The sequence below is a fragment of the Trachypithecus francoisi genome, unplaced genomic scaffold (genome assembly GCF_009764315.1).
Source record: "Trachypithecus francoisi isolate TF-2019V2 unplaced genomic scaffold, Tfra_2.0 Contig01579, whole genome shotgun sequence".
NCBI classification, from domain to species: Eukaryota; Metazoa; Chordata; class Mammalia; order Primates; family Cercopithecidae; genus Trachypithecus; species Trachypithecus francoisi.
The window spans coordinates 18,860,576-18,883,999 of NW_022681442.1; the positions used below are offsets into that span (position 1 = coordinate 18,860,576).

The following is a 23,424-nucleotide window of genomic DNA, read 5'->3' on the forward strand; positions in this document are numbered from 1 at the left end:
AATCTTGCCCTGACCATCATATCTCAAGTTGAACCCCCTGGAATGATCTAACCTTTTATCCTATTTTATTTTACTTTATATTGTGAATCATTACCACATTTTATATCATATTTTTATTGATATATTGCCTGTCTCACTATTATAATGTTGAGTTAATGAGAACAGGAATCTCATCAGTTTGGTCACTGTTGTTATCTCAGTACCAGGTTCTGTTATATAGTAGATGCTTTGATATTTGTTGAATAAATAAATACATCTCATTATAAATGTAAATATGAATATATGCACATGTATGTGTGCACACATGTTGACACATATAAACATGTACTTAGATACAGACAAAACATACGAATATATAGGGGAAAAACTCTCAAAGTTTATATACCTACTATGAATAGTGGTTATATTTGAGTAGTTAGAGTGGGAGAGATAGATGGGTAAGGGTAAAGGGGATGACCCTTTCATTTTTTACTTTATATACTTCTATCTTATTTAAATAATTTATAATAAAGATGAATTAAGGTATGACAAAACATTTTAAAAATTGTCATATAAGGACTAGGGTTTGCTGAACCTATATAACTACTTTAAAAATATGTCTGGAGATAACATTTAGGTATCTCTAGTTTTCAACTGGACTGATCAATTGAAGATATTTTAACCAATGATAGTTTCAATCTCCCTACTTTAGATGGTCATTCTCCAACTTTAGTATGCACCTGTCCAGTTTGTTAAAAATAGAATCCCAAGGTCCCTCCCCAGAGATTCTGAATAGGGTTTGGGTGGCAGGAATTTTTATTTTTTAAAAATCATTCAAGATGATACAAAGCTCATCATTTAAAAACTCATCTTGAGATAGAGCTGAGACAGGGAAGACTGAATCAACATATACTTAATGAGGATCAATTATCTGCCAGCCAATTGTGGATAATAAACATTAGATAAGTTTAATTAATTGTCTATTAGTGGACAAATATTTCAGCAAGCTGTGTTTGCAATTAATTTTTCAGTGGTTAAAACACTACAGCAGTCTGAATAGAACAAAATTATCTTGGAAGTGAAAAGTTATGATGCAGGCTTTGTGGTTGCATTTGTGTGAATTTAAAAATAATATTACACTTTAAAAAATTATTAGATTAAGCCTTTACCTGTTTTAACTGGAAGACGGCAAATGCAGGGTATCTGAAAACAAAGGCATCCCCACTGTACCTGAAGAGCAGTGGACTATCAGCTAGAAAACCCTGGCTCTATCTCCTTTTGACCATCACATATGGCCCTTCACTAGGACTGAATTTTCTCCTTTGTAAGTGGCTAGAGATGGTTTTAAGATCACTTCTGCACACATCTACAACCATCTGATCTTTGACAAACCTGACAAAAACAAGAAATGGGGAAAGGATTCCACATTTAATAAATGGTGCTGGGAAAACTGGCTAGACGTATGTAGAAAGCTGAAACTGGATCCCTTCCTTAGACCTTACACGAAAATTAATTCAAGATGGATTAGAGACTTAAATGTTAGACCTAAAACCATAAAAACCCTAGAAGAAAACCTAGGTAGTACCATTCAGGACATAGGCATGGGCAAGGACTTCATGTCTAAAACACCAAAAGCAATGGAAACAGAAGCCAAAATTGACAAATGGGATCTAATTAAACTAAAGAGTTTCTGCACAGCAAAACAAACTACCATCAGAGTGAACAGGAAACCTACAGAATGGGAGAAAATTTTTGCAATCTACTCATCTGACAAAGGGCTAATATCCAGAACCTACAAAGAACTCAAACAAATTTATAAGAAAAAAACAAACAACCCCATTAAAAAGTGGGCAAAGGATACGAACAGACACTTCTCAAAAGAAGACATATATGCAGCCAACGGACACATAAAAAAATGCTCATCATCACTGGCTATCAGAGAAATGCAAATCAAACCACAATGAGATACCATCTCACACCAGTTAGAATGGTGATCATTAAAAAGTCAGGAAACATAATATTTGATCAAGATGGCCGAATAGGAACAGCTCCAGTCTCCAACTCCCAGCGCGAGTAACACAGAAGACCGGTGATTTCTGCATTTTCAACTGAGGTACTGGGGTCATCTCTCTAGGGAGTGCCGGACAATCGGTGCGGGTCAGCTGCTGCAGCCTGACCAGCGTGAGCTGAAGCAGGCGAGGCATCGCCTCACCTGGAAGCGCAAGGGGGAAGGAAATCCGTTTTCCTAGCCAGGGGAACTGAGACACACAACACCTGGAAAATCGGGTAACTCCCACCCCAATACTGCGCTTTAAGGAAACAGGCACACCAGGAGAATATATCCCACACCTGGCCGGGAGGGTCCCACGCCCACGGAGCCTCCCTCACCGCTAACACAGCAGTCTGCGGCGATCTATCCGCAAGGCAGCAGCGAGGCTGGGGGAGGGGCGCCCGCCATTGCTGAGGCTTAAGTAGGTAAACAAAGCCGCTGGGAAGCTCGAACTGGGTGGAGCTCACAGCAGCTCAAGGAAACCTGCCTGTCTCTGTAGACTCCACCTCTGGGGACAGCCCACAGCTGAGGTCCAATAGGGAAAGCAGCGGGGGCGGTGCAGAGGCGAACGACTCTGTCTGACAGCTTTGGGGAGAGCCGTGGATCTCCCAACGCGGAGGTTGAGATCCGAGAACGGACAGACTGCCTGCTCAGGTGGGTCCTGACCCCTGAGTAGCCTAGCTGGGAGACATCCCCCACTAGGGGCAGTCTGACACCCCACACCTCACAGGGTGGAGTCATCCCTGAGAGGAAACTTCCAAAGAAGAATCAGACAGGTACACTCGCTGCTCAGCAATATTCTATCTTTGGCAACCTCTGCTGCTGATACCCAGGCAAACAGGGTCTGGAGTGGACCTCAAGCAATCTCCAACAGACCAACAGACAGTCCTTCTGACTGTCAGACGGAAAACTATCAAACAGGAAGGACACCTATACCAAAACCCCATCAGTACGTCACCATCATCAAAGACCAGAGACAGATAAAACCACAAAGATGGGGAAAAAGCAGGGCAGAAAAGCTGGAAATTCAAAAAATAAGAGCGCATCTCCCCCTGCAAAGGAGCGCAGCCCATCGCCAGCAACGGATCAAAGCTGGTCAGAGAATGACTTTGACGAGATGAGAGAAGAAGGCTTCAGTCCATCAAACTTCTCAGAGCTAAAGGAGGAATTACGTACCCAGCGCAAAGAAACTAAAAATCTTGAAAAAAAAGTGGAAAAATTGACAGCTAGACTAATTAATGCAGAGAAGATCATAAACGAAATGACAGAGATGAAAACCATGACACGAGAAATACGTGACAAATGCACAAGCTTCAGTAACCGACTCGATCAACTGGAAGAAAGAGTATCAGCGATTGAGGATCAAATGAATGAAATGAAGCGAGAAGAGAAAACCAAAAGAAAAAAGAAGAAAAAGAAATGAACAAAGCCTGCAAGAAGTATGGGATTATGTAAAAAGACCAAATCTACGTCTGATTGGGGTGCCTGAAAGTGAGGGGGAAAATGGAACCAAGTTGGAAAACACTCTTCAGGATATCATCCAGGAGAACTTCCCCAACCTAGTAGGGCAGGCCAACATTCAAATTCAGGAAATACAGAGAACGCACAAAGATACTCCTCGAGAAGAGCAACTCCAAGACACATAATTGCCAGGTTCACCAAAGTTGAAATGAAGGAAAAAATCTTAAGGGCAGCCAGAGAGAAAGGTCGGGTTACCCACAAAGGGAAGCCCATCAGACTAACAGCAGATCTCTCGGCAGAAACTCTACAAGCCAGAAGAGAGTGGGGGCCAATATTCAACGTTCTTAAAGAAAAGAATTTTCAACCCAGAATTTCATATCCAGCCAAACTAAGTTTCATCAGTGAAGGAGAAATAAAATCCTTTACAGATAAGCAAATGCTTAGAGATTTTGTCACCACCAGGCCTGCCTTACAAGAGACCCTGAAGGAAGCCCTAAACATGGAAAGGAACAACCGGTACCAGCCATTGCAAAAACATGCCAAAATGTAAAGACCATCGAGGCTAGGAAGAAACTGCATCAACTAATGAGCAAAATAACCAGTTAATATCATAATGACAGGATCAAGTTCACACATAACAATATTAACCTTAAATGTAAATGGACTAAATGCTCCAATTAAAAGACACAGACTGGCAAACTGGATAAAGAGTCAAGACCCATCAGTCTGCTGTATTCAGGAGACCCATCTCACATGCAGAGACATACATAGGCTCAAAATAAAGGGATGGAGAAAGATTTACCAAGCAAATGGAGAACAAAAAAAAGCAGGGGTTGCAATCCTAGTCTCTGATAAAACAGACTTTAAACCATCAAAGATCAAAAGAGACAAAGAAGGCCATTACATCATGGTAAAGGGATCAATTCAACAGGAAGAGCTAACTCTCCTAAATATATATGCACCCAATACAGGAGCACCCAGATTCATAAAGCAAGTCCTTAGAGACCTACAAAGAGACTTAGACTCCCATACAATAATAATGGGAGATTTCAACACTCCACTGTCAACATTAGACAGATCAACGAGACAGAAAGTTAACAAGGATATCCAGGAATTGAACTCATCTCTGCACCAAGCGGACCTAATAGACATCTATAGAACTCTCCACCCCAAATCAACAGAATATACATTCTTCTCAGCACCACATCGCACTTATTCCAAAATTGACCACATAATTGGAAGTAAAGCACTCCTCAGCAAATGTACAAGAACAGAAATTATAACAAACTGTCTCTCAGACCACAGTGCAATCAAACTAGAACTCAGGACTAAGAAACTCAATCCAAACCGCTCAACTACATGGAAACTGAATAACCTGCTCCTGAATGACTACTGGGTACATAACGAAATGAAAGCAGAAATAAAGATGTTCTTTGAAACCAATGAGAACAAAGATACAACATACCAGAATCTCTGGGACACATTTAAAGCAGTGTGTAGAGGGAAATTTATAGCACTAAATGCCCACAAGAGAAAGCAGGAAAGATCTAAAATTGACACTTTAACATCACAATTAAAAGAACTAGAGAGGCAAGAGCAAACACATTCAAAAGCTAGCAGAAGGCAAGAAATAACTAAGATCAGAGCAGAACTGAAGGAGATAGAGTCACAAAAAACCCTCCAAAAAATCAATGAATCCAGGAGTTGGTTTTTTGAAAAGATCAACAAAATTGACAGACCGCTAGCAAGACTAATAAAGAAGAAAAGAGAGAGGAATCAAATAGTCGCAATAAAAAATGATAAAGGGGATATCACCACCGACCCCACAGAAATACAAACAACCATCAGAGAATACTATAAATGCCTCTACGCAAATCGACTAGAAAATCTAGAAGAAATGGATAATTTCCTGGACACTTACCTCTCCCAAGACTGAACCAGGAAGAAGTTGAATCCCTGAATAGACCAATAACAGGCTCTGAAATTGAGGCAACAATTAATAGCCTACCCACGAAAAAAAGTCCAGGACCAGATGGATTCACAGCTGAATTCTACCAGAGGTACAAGGAGGAGCTGGTACCATTCCTTCTGAAACTATTCCAATCAATAGAAAAAGAGGGAATCCTCCCTAACTCATTTTATGAGGCCAACATCATCCTGATACCAAAGCCTGGCAGAGACACAACAAAAAAAGAGAATTTTAGACCAATATCCCTGATGAACATCGATGCAAAAATTCTCAATAAAATACTGGCAAACCGGATTCAGCAGCACATCAAAAAGCTTATCCACCATGATCAAGTGGGCTTCAACCCTGGGATGCAAGGCTGGTTCAACATTCGCAAATCAATAAACGTAATCCAGCATATAAACAGAACCAAAGACAAGAACCACATGATTATCTCAATAGATGCAGAAAAGGCTTTTGACAAAATTCAACAGCCCTTTATGCTAAAAACGCTCAATAAATTCGGTATTGAGGAACGTACCTCAAAATAATAAGAGCTATTTACGACAAACCCACAGCTAATATCATACTGAATGGGCAAAAACTGGAAAAATTCCCTTTGAAAACTGGCACAAGACAGGGATGCCCTCTCTCACCACTCCTATTCAACATAGTGTTGGAAGTTCTGGCTAGGGCAATCAGGCAAGAGAAAGAAATCAAGGGTATCCAGTTAGGAAAAGAAGAAGTCAAATTGTCCCTGTTTGCAGATGACATGATTGTATATTTAGAAAACCCCATCGTCTCAGCCCAAAATCTCCTTAAGCTGATAAGCAACTTCAGCAAAGTCGCAGGATACAAAATTAATGTGCAAAAATCACAAGCATTCTTATACACCAGTAACAGACAAGCAGAGAGCCAAGTCAGGAATGAACTTCCATTCACAATTGCTTCAAAGAGAATAAAATACCTAGGAATCCAGCTTACAAGGGATGTAAAGGACCTCTTCAAGGAGAACTACAAACCACTGCTCAGTGAAATCAAAGAGGACACAAACAAATGGAAGAACATACCATGCTCATGGATAGGAAGAATCAATATCGTGAAAATGGCCATACTGCCCAAGGTTATTTATAGATTCAATGCCATCCCCATCAAGCCAGCAATGAGTTTCTTCACAGAATTGGAAAAAACTGCTTTAAAGTTCATATGGAACCAAAAAAGAGCCCGCATTGCCAAGACAATCCTAGGTCAAAAGGACAAAGCTGGAGGCGTCACGCTACCTGACTTCAAACTATACTACAAGGCTACAGTAACCAAAACAGCATGGTACTGGTACCACAACAGAGAATAGACCAGTGGAACAGAACAGAGTCCTCAGAAATAATACCACACATCTACAACCATCTGATCTTTGACAAACATGACAAAAACAAGAAATGGGGAAAGGATTCCCTATTTAATAAATGGTGCTGGAAAATTGGCTAGCCACAAGTAGAAAGCTGAAACTGGATCCTTTCCTTACCCCTTATACGAAAATTAATTCAAGATGGATTAGAGACTTAAATGTTAGACCTAATACCATAAAAACCCTAGAAGAAAATCTAGGTAGTACCATTCAGGACATAGGCATGGGCAAGGACTTCATGTCTAAAACACCAAAAGCAACGGCAGCAAAAGCCAAAATTGACAAATGGGATCTCATTAAACTAAAGAGCTTTTGCACAGCAAAAGAAACTACCATCAGAGTGAACAGGCAACCTACAGAATGGGAGAAAATTTTTGCAACCTACTCATCTGACAAAGGCCTAATATCCAGAATCTACAAAGAACTCAAACAAATATACAAGAAAAAAAACAACAACCCCATCAAAAAGTGGGGAAAGGATATGAACAGACATTTCTCAAAAGAAGACATCCATACAGCCAACAGACACATGAAAAAATGCTCGTCATCACTCGCCATCAGAGAAATGCAAATCAAAACCACAATGAGATACCATCTCACACCAGTTAGAATGGCAATCATTAAGAAGTCAGGAAACAATAGATGTTGGAGAGGATGTGGAGAAATAGGAACACTTTTACACTGTTGGTGGGATTGTAAACTAGTTCAACCATTATGGAAAACAGTATGGCGATTCCTCAAGGATCTAGAACTAGATGTACCATATGACCCAGCTATCCCACTACTGGGTATATACCCAAAGGATTATAAATTACTCTACTACAAAGACACATGCACACGTATGTTTATTGCGGCACTATTCACAATAGCAAAGACTTGGAATCAACCCAAATGTCCATCTGTGACAGACTGGATTAAGAAAATGTGGCACATATACACCATGGAATACTATGCAGCCATGAAAAAGGATGAGTTTGCGTCCTTTGTAGGGACATGGATGCAGCTGGAAACCATCATTCTTAGCAAACTATCACAAGAAGAGAAAACCAAACACCGCATGTTCTCACTCATAGGTGGGAACTGAACAATGAGATCACTTGGACTCGGGAAGGGGAACATCACACACTGGGGCCTATCATGGGGAGGGAGGAGGAGGAAGGGATTGCATTGGGGAGTTATACATGATATAAACGTTATGCACATGTACCCTAGAACTTAAAATATAATAAAAAATAAAAAATAAAAATAAAAAAAATAAAAAAATAAAAAAATAAAAAGTCAGGAAACAACAGGTGCTGGAGAGTGTGGAGAAATAGGAACACTTTTACACTGTTGGTGGGACTGTAGACTAGCTCAACCCTTGTGGAAGACAGTGTGGCGACTCCTCAAGGATCTAGAACTAGAAATACCATATGACCCAGCCATCCCATTACTGGGTACGCAAAGGATTATAAGTCATGCTGCTATAAAGACACATGCACATGTATGTTTATTGCCGCACTATTCACAACAGCAAAGACTTGGAACCAACACAAATGTCCATCAATGACAGACTGGATTAAGAAAATGTGGCACATATACACCATGGAATACTAAGCAGCCATACAAAAGGATAAGTTCATGTCCTTTGTAGGGACATGGATGCAGCTGGAAACCATCCTTCTCAGCAAACTATTGCAAGAACAGAAAACAAAACACCGCATGCTCTCACTCATAGGTGGGAATTGAACAATGAGATCACTTAGACACAGGAAAGGGAACATCACACACCAGGGCCTGTCGTGGGGTCGGGCGAAGGGGGAAGGATAGCATTAGGAGATATACCTAATGTAAATGACCAGTTAATGGGTGCAGCACACCAACATGGCACATGTATAGAGATGTAACAAACCTGCACGTTGTGCACATGTACCCTAGAACTTAAAGTATAATAATTTTTTTTTTAACATCAGTTCTGGCTCTATATTTCTTTTATCTTTCTTTTTTCTTTTTTCTTTTTTTTTTGAAAATACTTGTTAGGAGTTATTTTACTAAGCATTTTTAGGGATACAAAGAAGATTAAGATGTAGTTTTGTCCTCAGCAACAGAAAAAGATTTTAATTTCATTAGTACAGATAATTCTATAAATCAACAGATAAATATACTGTAGCTTTATGAATGTTGATAATATATATCTCAAATTCAATTTGCCTAATAAACAGAAAAAAATCTTTTTTAAAAGGCATAAATGCTTAGATTTTTGAAGATATAGATTAAAAAAAAATAAAGATATGGCCACATGAAGAAGCTGAGCAGTTGCCCCAAAATTCCTATTTGTTTTTGATTTCATGGTCTTAAAACCTCAGATTTCCACTGTTATGTGACCTCCAGGAGGGAGCTTTTACCTGTCTGTGCTTCAGCCACATCATCTGAAAAATGAAGGTTTTGTGTGGAACCAAGCTGTTGATTCTAACTGATTCTAGAACTGAATGATGCGTCCACATAACTACTGCGAAATAATTACAAAAAAAGTACGCAGTTTCCAAATGTACTTTGTTTCTTCTTGCTGACATTTTCTTGGGGAAAACAGAAAGATTAGAAAAGACATAACAGTAATACAAATTTGTTGATCTACCACTTTGTGCAGCTACTGCTCTAAGTGCTTTACACAATTTATTAGAGGTTTATTTTAGTACTATCTTTTTAAAAAAATTTTTTATTTCTGTAGTGTTTGGTAACATGAGTAAGTGCCTTAGTGGTGATTTGTGAGATTTTGGTGCACCCATCACCTGAACAGTATACGCTGCACCCAATTTGTAGTCTTTTACCTCTCATCCCCTTCCCACCCTTTCCCCCTAACTCCCCAAAGTCCATTGTGTCATTCTTATGCCTTTGCATCCTCACAGCTTAGCTCCCACTTATGAGAGAGAATCTACGATGTTTGGTGTTCCTTTTTTTTTTTTTTTTTGAGACAGAGTTTTACTCTTGTTGCCCAGACTGGAGTGCAGTGATGTGATCTCAGCTCACTACAACCGCTGCCTCCCAGATTCAAGCAATTCTCCTGCCTTAGCCTCCCCAGTAACTGGGATTACAGGCACACGCCACCATGCCTGGCTAATTTTTTGTATTTTTAGTAGAGATGGGGTTTCACCACGTTGGCCAGGCTAGTTTTGAACTCCTGACTTCAGGTAATCCACCTACCTCGGTCTCCCAAAGTGCTGGGATTACAGGTGTGAGCCACCGCACCTGGTCTGGTTTTCCATTCCCGAGTTATTTCACTTAGAATAAGTCTCCAATCCCATCCAGGTCGCTAGCTTTTCCTTTGCATATACCTGATGCTTCCGATAATCGTGCTTCCATATGTAATGCTGCTGTTGTGCTTTCAGCAGTCTTTTACACTCAAACACATACACACACAAATATAGGTGTAGCCACAAAGGCTACACCCAAGTTAAACATATGTATTCAGCCCTTACTTTGTTACAAAATACTTTTTAATTTTTTTGAGACAGCACCACACTCTGGCACTCAGGCTGGAGTACACTGGCATGATCACGGCTCACTGCAGTCTCGACCTTTTAGGCTCAAGTGATCCTCCTGCCTTAGCCTCTCGAGTAGCTAAGACTATAGGTGTGTGCCACTGTGTCTGGCTAATTTTTTAAATATTTTGTAGAGATGGGGCTCACTATGTTGCCCAGGTTGGTCTTGAACTCCCAGCCTCAAGTGATCCTTCTGTCTTGGCCTCCCAAAATGCTGACATCACAGGCCTGTGCTACCATGTCTGGCCCTTAAGCTACCCATTACAATAAACAATTCCAATTATTCAAGTGAAAAATAATCTTGTGATTATTTGGCAGAAAACATATCAGAAACTGCAAAACTGCTGATTCACAGACTTAAAACAGCAATAACAACAACAGCAGCAAACTGTTAATAAAAGGTTATGAGGTTTGAGCCATTTTAAGTACCCTAACATTGTGTCTTCAATTTTTATCTTTCCTGTTATTATACTTATATTTCACTTATAAGCATTTATCCTAATAAGAACTTTTTAAAAAAATAAAAATGAAAATGTATATTCAAAAACCTTCCCAGGTATCCTAGGAGTCTTATAAGCATTTATCCTAATAAGAACCATTTTAAAAATAAGACATAAAGAATGAAAATGTATATTAAAAAGCCCTCCCAGGTATCCTAGAAGTGTCTAGGTAATATGAACCACCAGCGAATACATCACTACCACAAAGATTTCAAAATAACATCTTGAGAACAAGGAGACACAATGGCTCATTTCATACTTTCTTTTTTCCTTCACATTTCATTCTAGACTAATCAGGGGGCTCAAACTGCCCTGCTGCCAGAATAATCCATATTCCATTTAGTGTTGCTGATGATGGAAAGGAAATGAAAGAAATGGGATGCCTCTAGAGGACCACAAAGAAAAAGATCACAAGGACAGTGACTGCTAATTAGCAACATATTATAAATATGGGTAAATGCACTAGTCTTTCAACTCCCGAGCCCCTAAGTTCATATCTTAGACGGAAGTGAAAATGTGTTTGTCAGTCCCATGCTGTTCTCTTTTCTTGAAAGATGATGGACAACTGGGAGCCGAGGCTGAAGGCCCTTGCAAATAGATCTGCTGCTACAATAGGTTTCACTGCTTGGCAGCAGAGGCTGCTTCTGACCAGTGCAGTTCTCTCCTGCCTAAGTAACCTGTTTATAATCAGTTCTTAAAATCTTAAAACAATCCATTCCTTTAGCAGAAGCAATTTTCACCCTTTTCCTGCACAGTGCCGCGGTTGTTAATCAGAAGCTGGAAACCCTTGCTAGTATTTTTTTCTAGCCTCTCCTGAAGCACTGAAGATTTTGTCCAAGTCAGAGGAATCCTATAGGAATGGATTATAAAACACCTTCAGGCTTGGGTAGTAAGTCCCAGTGCCTTTTGGGAAGCAGGATTCGATTATAGCCCCAATCTCTTGTTCTAAGACCTGTCGGGGAGAATGTGCCCCTGGCCACACAGTAGCCAACCCTGTAGCTGTTTCAGATCATGACCGGATCCAAAGAGAGTTCTCAGCCAGCAGGCTGAGGATAATGGCTGAGATATTAAGTGGTCCAAAGGAAGAAAAGATTCAGAGAGTTCTGGCAAAAAAAAAAAAAAAAAAGAGGGTTATTTTAATACTGTTTAGAAGAAAGAAAAATATATCTACACATACATACACACACACACACGCCCTGACTTTTTGGGGCTACTCTAATAAAATGGGAACATGGTGTTTTCAGTTTTCTCTTAAAAGCCTCTAGCCTGTCTCTTTCCTGCTGGATTTACAATGTTAAAAAGCAAAATCCCAGAAACCTATTTCTGTTTACTTAAGAAGGATAAAGTGTTACCCCAAAACAGAGGGGCCTTTTATAGAGATTGGAAAACAAATGGTTTAAGAGCATTAAGATCTACATATCTCTCATGCCAGCACATTTAAAGTCATCAATCAAACATAATCCTGAACATACGAGGTGCAAAAGTGCTAAAAAGGCCCCATTAAAATCCAAGCCTTTTCAGGTGTACCACCCCATCCTGAGCATTACACACGAGGCAGAAACAGCTCTAGTTTATACACACAATACCATTAGGGACAATTTATCATGTCTTTAAAAGTGATATATAGCACATTGTGAAATTGCTTATTAACTCCAAAAATAACAAACCCAGCTTGTCTAAATGCACTGGAATACCCATAATCGGAATTTGGAAAACTTAAGTTACAGCCTATTCTTATTTACATAGCTTCAACTTTCTACCAATCTACCTCCTAACTTGTACTTCAGATTTTTTAATTCGCATTTTTAAACCAACACTGGAAAGTATAGCTATTTGGACAAAACATTTTCAAGATGTTTGAAAGAACTCTGCTGCACCAAATGCTTACAAGAATAAAGGAGATTATATGAACACACTGACTCTGGGTAAAAATCTAAATTATAGGAATTGATGATTTTTATCTTTCAAATCTTATTTTCTTTTGAAACATGTCCAGTCTGCACTTATTTCCTGGTTTTCCCTTAATCCATTATAAAGAAATACATATGTGACTCTTTCTAGTCCTAGCTCTTCTACCCGATCCCATTACACCTGTTCTTTTTTTTTTTTTTAAGGTACTTTTTGTTTTATAAATATAAAATTTTATACATAAAAATAGCACTCTTGGTCTGCATGAAAATCTACCAAAGCCAAAGTTAAAAATTTTAGCATCAGTAAAAGGCAGAGGAAGCTCAAAACCAGCAACAGATGTTGCTTCAGTTGGGTGTGTCTTGTGCCAATTAATGTTAAAGCCTGCAAAAACAGCTATATTCTGAGGCCCCCTTCAGGGGCACAGGGACTGGTTTGCAGTTTGGCTTTTAGGTATATCGATTGGCTTATGGCATGTTGTTGATACATTTCTGTGCTCACATTTTGATGGGATAACTGTATGTTTCTCTATCAGAGGATTACCTGCCTACATACAAAAAACAGAGCCTTAAGTGTTTCTTGGCAAGCTGATCCTGCAGCATGATTAGAACCAGAGTTAAAATAAGCACCCCAACTCTCTCTCTCTACCGTCTCCCTCTTCTCTTTCTCTCTCTCTCGACTCCTACAACTGAGGAATACTGTCATTTAGCAAACAAGTACCAGGTGATACTATGGGGCCAAGGACGGTGGCCAGATGCTGCAATTACTAAGAGTACCTTGCATATAAGGAATGTATAGCATGGAAAATAGAGACGAGTGTGCAAAAAAAGCATAATGTTGCCAGGGACTCTGGAGTAGTCAGTGCCACATGGAACAGTGCATGTCTTGAAAGGTGTTACACAGTGGACAATTAAGGATTTCGTGCTACATGCTATGACTGGAAAAGCCAAGGCAGAAGTACATTTATAAAGTACTTCCAGAGACAGGGTCCAGAGAAGGATGGGACACATTGGTGCTCACTGAAATGATACACATGAACCTAAGAGGTAGTACAATGTGGTGGAATGGTTCCCAGATTAGGAGAATTTAGGTACAAATTTTTGCTCTTTTCTTGGCTTGTGAACTTGAGAGAGTCACTTAACCTTAAGTTCTCATTTGAATAATGGGGACAATAATGTGTACCTGATAAGGACGGTAGAGGGACTATGAAAAACTTACATAAAACATATATAAAAACTATTTATGAAGTGCGCCTAAGTCCAACATTTCCCCCCATCTTGTTTCATGAGATGGTAAGATGAACAGGATCTGTGACCAAATACACTGAGAAACTCTTTGGCATAAAAAGTAAAAAAGGGGAAGAAGATGAAGCAGAAAGAGCGGGAGCTGCGACTGCTCATGCTTGGCCTGGACAACAGTTTTAAAAGTCTTGGGAAAACCAGATTGTTGCTGAACAATTTCAAAGTTAAAATTGCAACCTAGGGGTCGACACCTTCCCGAACCACATGGACAGCCATGTTCTCCATGCTGGACACTCTTTCAGCTATGTCCTCCCCTAGGTGCTGTCTCCTTCCCTTCCACCTCTAGCTTCCATCCTCCCCTCCTGATCCCACTACATATGTACTTGTTGGCAAGCAAATCAGTTCCACTGTCAAGGAAAAAGGCAAGAAAGATCCATGTACATTTTATCCCGAGCCTTACTCACAAGGAAGGAAGTTAATTAAAGTCTCATCTAGCAGACATTCCTCCCCCAGCTGTGTCTAGTCACGAGGAGAATGACGATTGTGTGCATCTGGGCAAAACATTAAAGAGGAAAGCTCTGCAAAAATTAGGTATGGTTTGGAAATAAGAAACAAACATAGTTGTATATTTTGCAGAAACAACATTAAAGAAGCCCCAGGCCAGCCTTGTAGCTTTGGGGCCTCCCAGGTGGAGGCAGCGAAGAGTTCAAAGAAGAGCTGTTGGAGTGTCAGTCTAGCTCCTAAAATGAGACTGTAAGATTCTTGAACACAAGGGCCCACATTTTCTCCATCCCTGGAAAGCGTTCCCCACCCAGACCTCCAGGTGAACATAAGGAACTGTCTTCATGATCATGTCTGACTTATTTCCACATTTTTAGTCCCATTAAGCTCCCTTTCCACTGTTTCTCCCAAAGAACCATTTTCCAAATCCAATGGATTGGCTCGGACCATGTATATACTTATCTTTTCAATCATGAAGTCAGCTGGAAAACAAAACACCCTGCTAGTTTACTTTGACATGACATTACCAATATGACAATTTTCTGAACACACTGCAAAATATATATTAGTTGTTGTTGTTGTTGTTTTTTTTGAGACGGAGTCTTGCTCTGTCACCCAGGCTGGAGTGCAGTGGTGCAATCTCCGTTCACTGCAAGCTCCGCCTCCCGGGTTTGCGCCTCAGCCTCCAGCTGGGACTACAGGTGGCTGCCACCACGTTCGGCTAATTTTTTTTTTTTTTTTGTATTTTTAGTAGAGACGGGGTTTCACCGTGTTAGCCAGGATGGTCTCGATCTCCTGACCTTGTGATCCGCCCGCCTCGGCCTCCCAAAGTGCTGGGATTACAGGCGTGAGTCACCGTACCTGGCCGATATATATATTAGTTCTTTAAAAAACAAAACAAAACTGTGTTTACTAATGTGCCAGGCATGATTCCAGAGGATGTATTTATTTTTTCTTAGAGATTCTCCCAGACATCATCTTGTTATCTGACAGCTAATTAATACTCGGCTGATTATCATGATAGGCTGTGTGAACAAAACTCAGTTCTATAATTTCAATGTATTTCCTCTACCCTATCCTTCCAACCTCACCTCCTCTTAACCAGTCAAGCTGAATTACCCCTCAATCATCCATTGTGCTTTTGCATCTCCCTGCTGTCCACCTTGGATGTCCTAATAATATTCAATAATTAGATATCTGCCTAATGAAGGCAGACTCCAAAATGTATATATAGCAACACTTTGGCCTAATGTCCTCCCTATCTATGGTATGCATATTCTAACTATACTAATATTTTAAGGTCAGAGTCAAAAATCATCTACCTCACAAAGTCTCTTCTGACAACCCTTCTTCCTTCCCCTAAGCCAAACATTATTGCTCCTTCCTAACAGTCCGTTGATATTACCTTTTGACATTTACTATATATATATTATATATATAAATAAAAAATAATGATTTGTATATTTCATTATCCCAGTCTATTAGGCTCTAAGATCTTGGAATGCTGGGGTCATTATTTCTCTCATGCCTTTTAGCTTCACACTTAAGGATGATAATGATGATGATGTTGATGAGGTAGGGGCTAATTTTTATTGGGAGTTTTACTGTGGACTTGGTACACTGTTAAATGCTACTTATCTCATTTAATTTTCACCATTCTATTAAGTACTACTATTATTGCCATATTATAGATGAGAAACAGGCTCAGAGAAATTAACTGGCTCAAGTTCACAGCTGTTAAATAGAAGAGATCAGTCTTGTATTTTTTATTTTTTATTTTTTTTGAGACAGAATCTCACTCTGTTGCTCAAGCTGGAATGCAATGGCACCATCTCAGCTCACTGCAACCTCCGCCTCCCGGGTTCAAGTGATTCTCCTGCCTCAGCCTCCCGAGTAGCTGGGACTACAGGCAGGTGCCACCACACTGGGCTATTTTTTGGTATTTTTAGAAAAGACAGCGCTTCACCATGTTGGCCAGGCTGGTCTCGAACCCCTGACCTCAGGTAATCCAGCTATCTTGGTCTCCCAAAGTGCTGGGATTACAGGAGTGAGCCACTGTGCCCAGCTGCTTTGTATATCTTTTATTATATTCATTCCCAGGCATCTTCTATTTTGTGGTTGTAAATGGCACCTTTAATTTGTTTCATTTTTTTTTTGGCTTTTAAATAGAAATACAAATGATTTTTGTAAAATGTTTCGATTCTAATCTTATTTTTATTCTTTAAATGAGAATATTTGAAATTTTACCATGCATATGTAACGAAGTCCAAAGTTTATGAATATTTTTACACGTGTCCTGAAAATATAAGGCCCTTAGAATACTTTAACTCTGACCACTCCCCTCCTAACTTCCAATAACAAAGCAAAAAAGGAAGAAGGGGTTAGTTCTTTTACTTAAAATGAACTCTCCTTCCAAATTAGATATTGTTATTATTATTTTTAATCTAAATTTAAAATATAAATCTTATTCTTTTATATTTAGTAATTTCTTGTTCAGTTTTCATTTCTGTATCTTCTATCTTCCTTCTGGAGTCATTTTCCTCCATTCTGAAGTACTTCTTTTAAAAAACCCCTTTAGTAAAAATCTACAGATGGCAATGTCCTAGTTTTTATTTATCTGAAAATGTTGTCTTGCTCGTGTTATTGAAAGACACATTGTTGAGAAGACAATGCTAGGGTGGTAGTTATTTTCCCTTAAAACTTGGAATATTATTTACTGTCTTGTGGCTTCAATTCTCGTTGAGATGCCAACTTTCAATCTAATTTGCCATCTGTTGACAGGTGATGTGTCTTCTATCTCTGACTGCCTTTATCGGCTTTGGTGTTCTGTAGTTTCACTATAAGGTGTTTAGATGTGAAACTGTGTATTTATTTTGCTTGGTCTATGTTGTGTCTCTGTGGATTTATGTCTTTTGGCAGACTTGGAAATTTCTCAGATATTATCTTTTCAAATTATTGTTCCTCTAACTTGTCATTCTGGAAGTCTAATTTGATGTCTTTTTGGTCTGTTTTTTGTATCCTACATGTCCCAACATCTCTCTTGTGTGCTCCACCTTATTTTCTCTCTCTGTTGCATTCTGCATAATTCCTTCAGATATATTTTCCAATTCACTAATTGTCTCTTCAGCTTTCTCAGATCTGCTTTTAAATTCATTCCTCCAGATTTTAATTTCAAAAAGTTCTGTGTGGTTCCTTATGGACATTTTAATAGTCTTATATTGCTTGATCATTTAAAAGTTCCACTTTCATTTTCTGTATACATTATATACAATTCTTATTTTTATTCTACATTGATAATGACAGAATTTGAAAACCTTGTGAAGTAAAAATGTGTTATTTGCTGTTTGAGTTGACTCTCATTTATGGTTATATTTTTTTTTCACTGTATGTTTGGTAAATCTTTTTAATTAGCTCATATTTTGTTGAACTTAATGTATAGGAATCCAGAGAGCCTAATTTAGGGATGCTTTCCTCCAGAAGAAAATTTGTTTAGTTTTTTCTGGAAGTCAATAGGCATGATTTACCTAGGACTATTTTTTTTTTTTTTTTTTTTTTTTTTTTTTGAGACGGAGTCTCGCTCTGTCGCCCAGGCTGGAGTGCAGTGGCCGGATCTCAGCTCACTGCAAGCTCCGCCTCCCGGGTTTACGCCATTCTCCCGCCTCAGCCTCCAGAGTAGCTGGGACTACAGGCGCCCACCACCTCGCCCGGCTAGTTTTTTGTAATTTTTTAGTAGAGACGGGGTTTCACTGTGTTAGCCAGGATGGTCTCGATCTCCTGACCTCGTGATCCGCCCGTCTCGGCCTCCCAAAGTGCTGGGATTACAGGCTTGAGCCACCGCGCCCGGCCTACCTAGGACTATTTTAACCCTCTTCAAGTGTACTGGCTAAATAGAAGAGTTTCAGGTTTAGCTATCCTATTGCATGTGAGTGTGTGCACACATAAGTGTGTGTACAAATGCATATGTGGGCACATATGCAAGTGTGCATGTACTCCTGCATTTTAGATTCCTGATTGCAGTGCTGGTGGTTAAATTTGGTCCCTGAACATCTTGGGCTTTCTTGTACACTTATAAATCACTGCTCTCTATTCTAATTTCAACCCTACTGCTTCCCTCTTTCTCTTTTTGGGGATTTTCCTTATTTTCTTAATAATCCTTCAGTGCATTAAATACTATGTTTAAACTTTTATCTAATATCCATTAATATCAGATCACTCATTTCCAACAGCCTCCTAGGTTGAGAACTTTATGCTTAATCGTCTTATTTTGCAGGTGGAAAATGTCGTCTCAGATACAGGTAAAATCCAAATATGGCCCATTAAGAGCCTAAATATGATTTAGCTCTCATCTCTGCCTCTAGGCACATTCCTAGCACACTCTACCTCACTCCCTGTGCACCTCACTGTCTCAGTGTGCCATACTCCTTCCTACCCTAGGGTCTTTGCTTTGGCTCTTTCTTCTGCTTAGTGGGCTATTCCTATCTTTCACCCTTCCCCATGCCCTTTGCCTACTTAATTCTTACTTATCTTTCGGATCACATTTTAAATGTCACTTATTTAGGGAAGTTTCCCAGACTCCCTCAGACAAAGATCAAGATCCCCTATTACACACTTTAACAGCCCTCTGGACTTTCCATCAATCCAATTAATATGGCTTAAAATTTATATATTTTAATGTCTATTTTCATTATTAGGCTGTAAAGCCCATGAGGGCCAGGGAGGTCTGTTTTGTTCACCACTGACTCACCTGTACCTAACAAGTGTCTGCCACATAATAGGGCCTCAAAGTATGTGTTAAATAAATAAACAACCTCATTGTTGTGACTCAGCCAAACAAAAAGAGATGTGTTCTCTAGAAAAAGTTAAAGTGAAGACTCCCTTGACAATATCCATCAGGACCTGAGGTGTAAGAGAACTATTCCGAAATATTAATTTATGTCACTTTTCTGCTGCCATCTGTTTTCCAGATGGAAATCTCTCCATCTATAGTATCTCAGAAAAACCTTGCCCTTGCTAAACTACTGTGACAGTTTATTCTTGCAAATAATTTTTCCTTTAAGATGTTCAATAAACTTCGCATCTAATGCTAATATATATCTTCCAGAAAGTCAATATCATGGACTGCCACATAGTCTTATTGGAAATCCTTAACCCATTGCCAATACAAATGTCAGATATTGATGGATTTTTAGGTTTTTTTTCAGCTAATAATTTCAACAGTGATCCATTTGCCACATATTTTGGAAATCTGAACTCCATTATCTGTGTACTCCATTCCTTTCCTGGGATTGATCCATCAATATGATTCTATTTAAAAGCTACTTTCCTATGCTGGTGGTGTGCTTATGAAAAAAGAAAAAAAATAACTACACATTTTGTGTCCCTATTCTCATCTGTGAAACTGACCTTGCTTTCTGCTGAGAGCCTTGCTGTCACAGATCTCTTAGGATTTTCAGTGTTGTAATTTCTTTCATAATTGTGCCTTGTGACCAATATCTGACAATAGCCTTTTGGATTAACCTGACTTCACAAACTGACCAGGCCCATAAAATCTAACCTGACTTTCACAAACTGACCAGGGCCATAAAATCTCCACAAGTCCTTCAAGATGCCCAACTGTCTCAATGTCTACCTGTCCATTAAAATACACAGGAGCTCTTTCTGATAATCTATAGTTATCTAGATACGGAAAAGAAACCCCCTTCAAAGCTTCTTCTTTTATTTTTTCGAGAATCCCCTTTTAAAGATAATTTCTTGTACGAGACTAAGTTGGTGAGCCAACCATCAGGCATGATGAAGCCATGGGTGGTCTCTTTCTTTTTCCCATAAACTTATGGTAAGCCACAAAAGAGTGAACCAAATTATTAACCGCTGCTGTCTACACTTTCTCCCCCTCAAGTGTAGTAAGGTCTTATTCTATTCTTAAAAAAATAAAAGCACCACCTTAAGTGACAAGGGCACGAGTAAACAAAACGTTGTGAAGAAGTACTTCAACATTTGATAATGCCAGATGCCTGATGCTCTTGTACCCTTACAAAGTCTAAAGCAAAATTGCTTCTTAAGACTCAAGACCAAGCATGGCACAGGTACAGATGAGAGTTACCTATAATTCCCTTCTTTAACTAACGAACTCAGGGGTTAACTGAGCACATTTCCATGAGTACCATCAACTTATTGGAACCTATGTACATTAGTTCCTCTAAAACCCATTCCCCTTTGTAAAAAGTTGAAAAAAATATGAACATATTTTCACCAAATGAAACATGGATTTCTAGAGAAAGCTGAATGGGAAAAATGGAAGAAAAAAAAGGAACAGCAAGAACAAAAAAATGGTTAACAGGAGGCTGATGTGTTTCCAAGCACAGCAATATGAGCTTAATTGAGGCTGACGCATGACAGACTCGCATGTACAGTATCGCCCAAGCTCCGACTGAAGCTGCTGACAGAGGGTAAATGGTGCACGGCAGCAGGGCTTGCCCTGGCCTGGCATGGCAACGAAGTGCACTGAGCCTGTCAGGAGATAGCATGAGGGCTAATGAAGGGCAGCCCTTGTTTTTAAAATTCTTCTCACTTAGTTTTGGATCAGACTCTACACCATGAAGCCTTCTCAACCTTTTAGTGCTCAGTTAAGGATATGTGACACTTATTTAAAAATTAATGCATTCTAATCAATTTAAAGTTAGGCAGTGAAGAGTCTGCAAAAGAGGGGATACAAAAAGAGAAAAAGACAGAAGGAGAAGAGAAAAAAAAAGGCTGAGAGAGAGTGAGCTCTACCGAGAGGGAAGAAGGTGAAAGGCATAAAAGCATAGGAAGTACCTGAGTGTTTTTGGACATCTTTGTATAAAGAATTTTGTAAAGATAGCCATACCGACATAAGAAGTGGGGGGAAACGAAACATATTCTTTATATATTCTTCCAGTAGTATAAAAATTCTAGGAGCCGAAATGTGAAAAGACAAACGCAGCAAAAGAAAAACATTAACCTTCACGAAAGATGAACAACTGTAACTTTTAAAAAAGACCAACTTTTTTTTTCAGCAACTACAAGACTGTTATTAAATAGTATATTGAATGGTATAAAATAGTATATCCCATTATTAAAACATCCCCTTCATTTCTCCATTGGGCAAAGTCTTCCAAAATGACTAGATATGTGTACTGAACACGTGCTTTATTAGAAGGAAAGAGTAATATTTATTCGTTCTGTTGAATAACTATTAACATTGAGAAAATCAGTATCATTTTTTAAAAAATCCATTATCTGTAAACCAGAAAGAAGAAAACAGTCTGTTTCCTACCTCACCGCCATATTTGTAAAATATTCAGGTTATATGCAAAATAAATGGCAAACATTGAGAATGGTGTCCAAACAAGCAAGCATAGATATATATTGTTTTATTTTTCTCTATTGTCAAGATAGGCAAGTGCTTCATTATAACTTTTATTTACATGTTTTAGGTAAACGAAAAATCACATGAAATCCATATTTTATAGATTATTATCTACAAAGCCTTCTTTGAAAAGATGCTTGTGGGTTGGGCATGGTGGCTTACGCCTATAATCCCAGTGCTTTCAGAGGCTGAGGAAGGAGGATTTCTTCAGGCTGGGAGTTCCAGACCAACCTGGGCAACACAGTGAGACCCCTATCTCTACAAAAAATTTAAAAAACTGGCTGGATATGGTGGCATGTACCTGAAATTCTAGCTAACCAGGAGGCTGAGGTGGGAGGATCATCACTTGAGCCCAGGAGTTTAAAGTTACAGTGAGTTATGATCATGCTATTGCACTCCAGCTAGGGTGACAGAGTGAGCGAGACCCCGTCTCTTAAAACAAAACAAAACAGAAAGATGCTTGTCATTTTATTACAGTATGACTAGTGGGAAGCAAGAAAGAAATCACTCTAGGTTACACAAATGTATATATGATGACCAAAATTTAACTTAGACTGAAAACTCTTGTTCTAGTTTCTACCAATCTTAATTAAAACCGTGTTTTCCTTTCTAGACCTCTCTAGGACAAATGACTATCTGACCAGATTGGGTACCTGATTGATAACAGATAGACAACATTTTTAGTCACATGAAAATCCTGATACCTTAGTTTTCAAACTTATGATAAAATGGCTTTTTTATTTTTAAAATAATTACCTTTCTCACCAAATGGGCTTTACCAAAGATGACTATTTTGTCAGATTTTACAATGAGCATAACTCACTTTTGCTTCTTCTTTTCTTTCTAGATTTGGTTTTTATATGCCAAATATATAAATTTAGGGTACTGATAATAAAAATTAATTATTTGCTATGGCATAATCTTGATGACCTCTAAGGAACTCAACAAGTTTCCCACTGAACCTTATCCTCATTCTTACCATGTACACTGAGAAAGGTCATCATACACAAATACATTTTACACAGGTGATCAGAATAATATGTTGCCAAATTACTAGGGAGCTTTTAAGGAACTACCGTATTGGAAGCATGGACAATCAATCAGAACTTCTAATCCTTCTAATGCTTCCAAAAGTCCTTCCAAGTTACTTGCTAAACTGCGTGATGATGAAAACAATGAAAAACAATGGCAACAAAAAGCGTAGACAATCCAGCTCAACAGATAATACATTTTATTATGTTCTACCTATGTCCAATAAGAGAAGAAATCTTATTTACGAGTCATGCCTAGAATCACTGGACTTTGGCCAATGCAAGTAACATTACTCCATTGTCATTTCTTTTTAAAGATTATTAGTATTTGTCAATGTCACCATGCTGGGACAGCTCTCATTACAAATGGCTGAGATTAAAAGTAGCTCTAGGTTTCTTTACAGTGAGCATAAGAAAATTTGGTATTAAGAAAGCAGCAAAAATCTGCCTGACAACAACTGACAGACATTTTCATTTCATGTGTTAGACAGTCCA

The 23,424-nt window shown here is 38.9% G+C and overlaps 1 protein-coding gene and 1 long non-coding RNA gene across 12 annotated transcripts in view; both read right to left on the reverse strand.

The window, feature by feature from the left end:
- Positions 1 to 23,424, reverse strand: part of VTI1A (vesicle transport through interaction with t-SNAREs 1A) — a 382,574-nt gene that overhangs the window by 201,581 nt on the left and 157,569 nt on the right. The gene's annotated exons all lie outside the window — the stretch shown is intronic.
- On the reverse strand, positions 17,895 to 22,114 carry LOC117066907. Its single transcript, XR_004430544.1, has 3 exons — positions 20,071 to 22,114; positions 18,361 to 20,032; positions 17,895 to 18,035 (listed from the first exon to the last, which is right to left on the reverse strand). It is a non-coding gene; the product is annotated as an uncharacterized LOC117066907 (long non-coding RNA).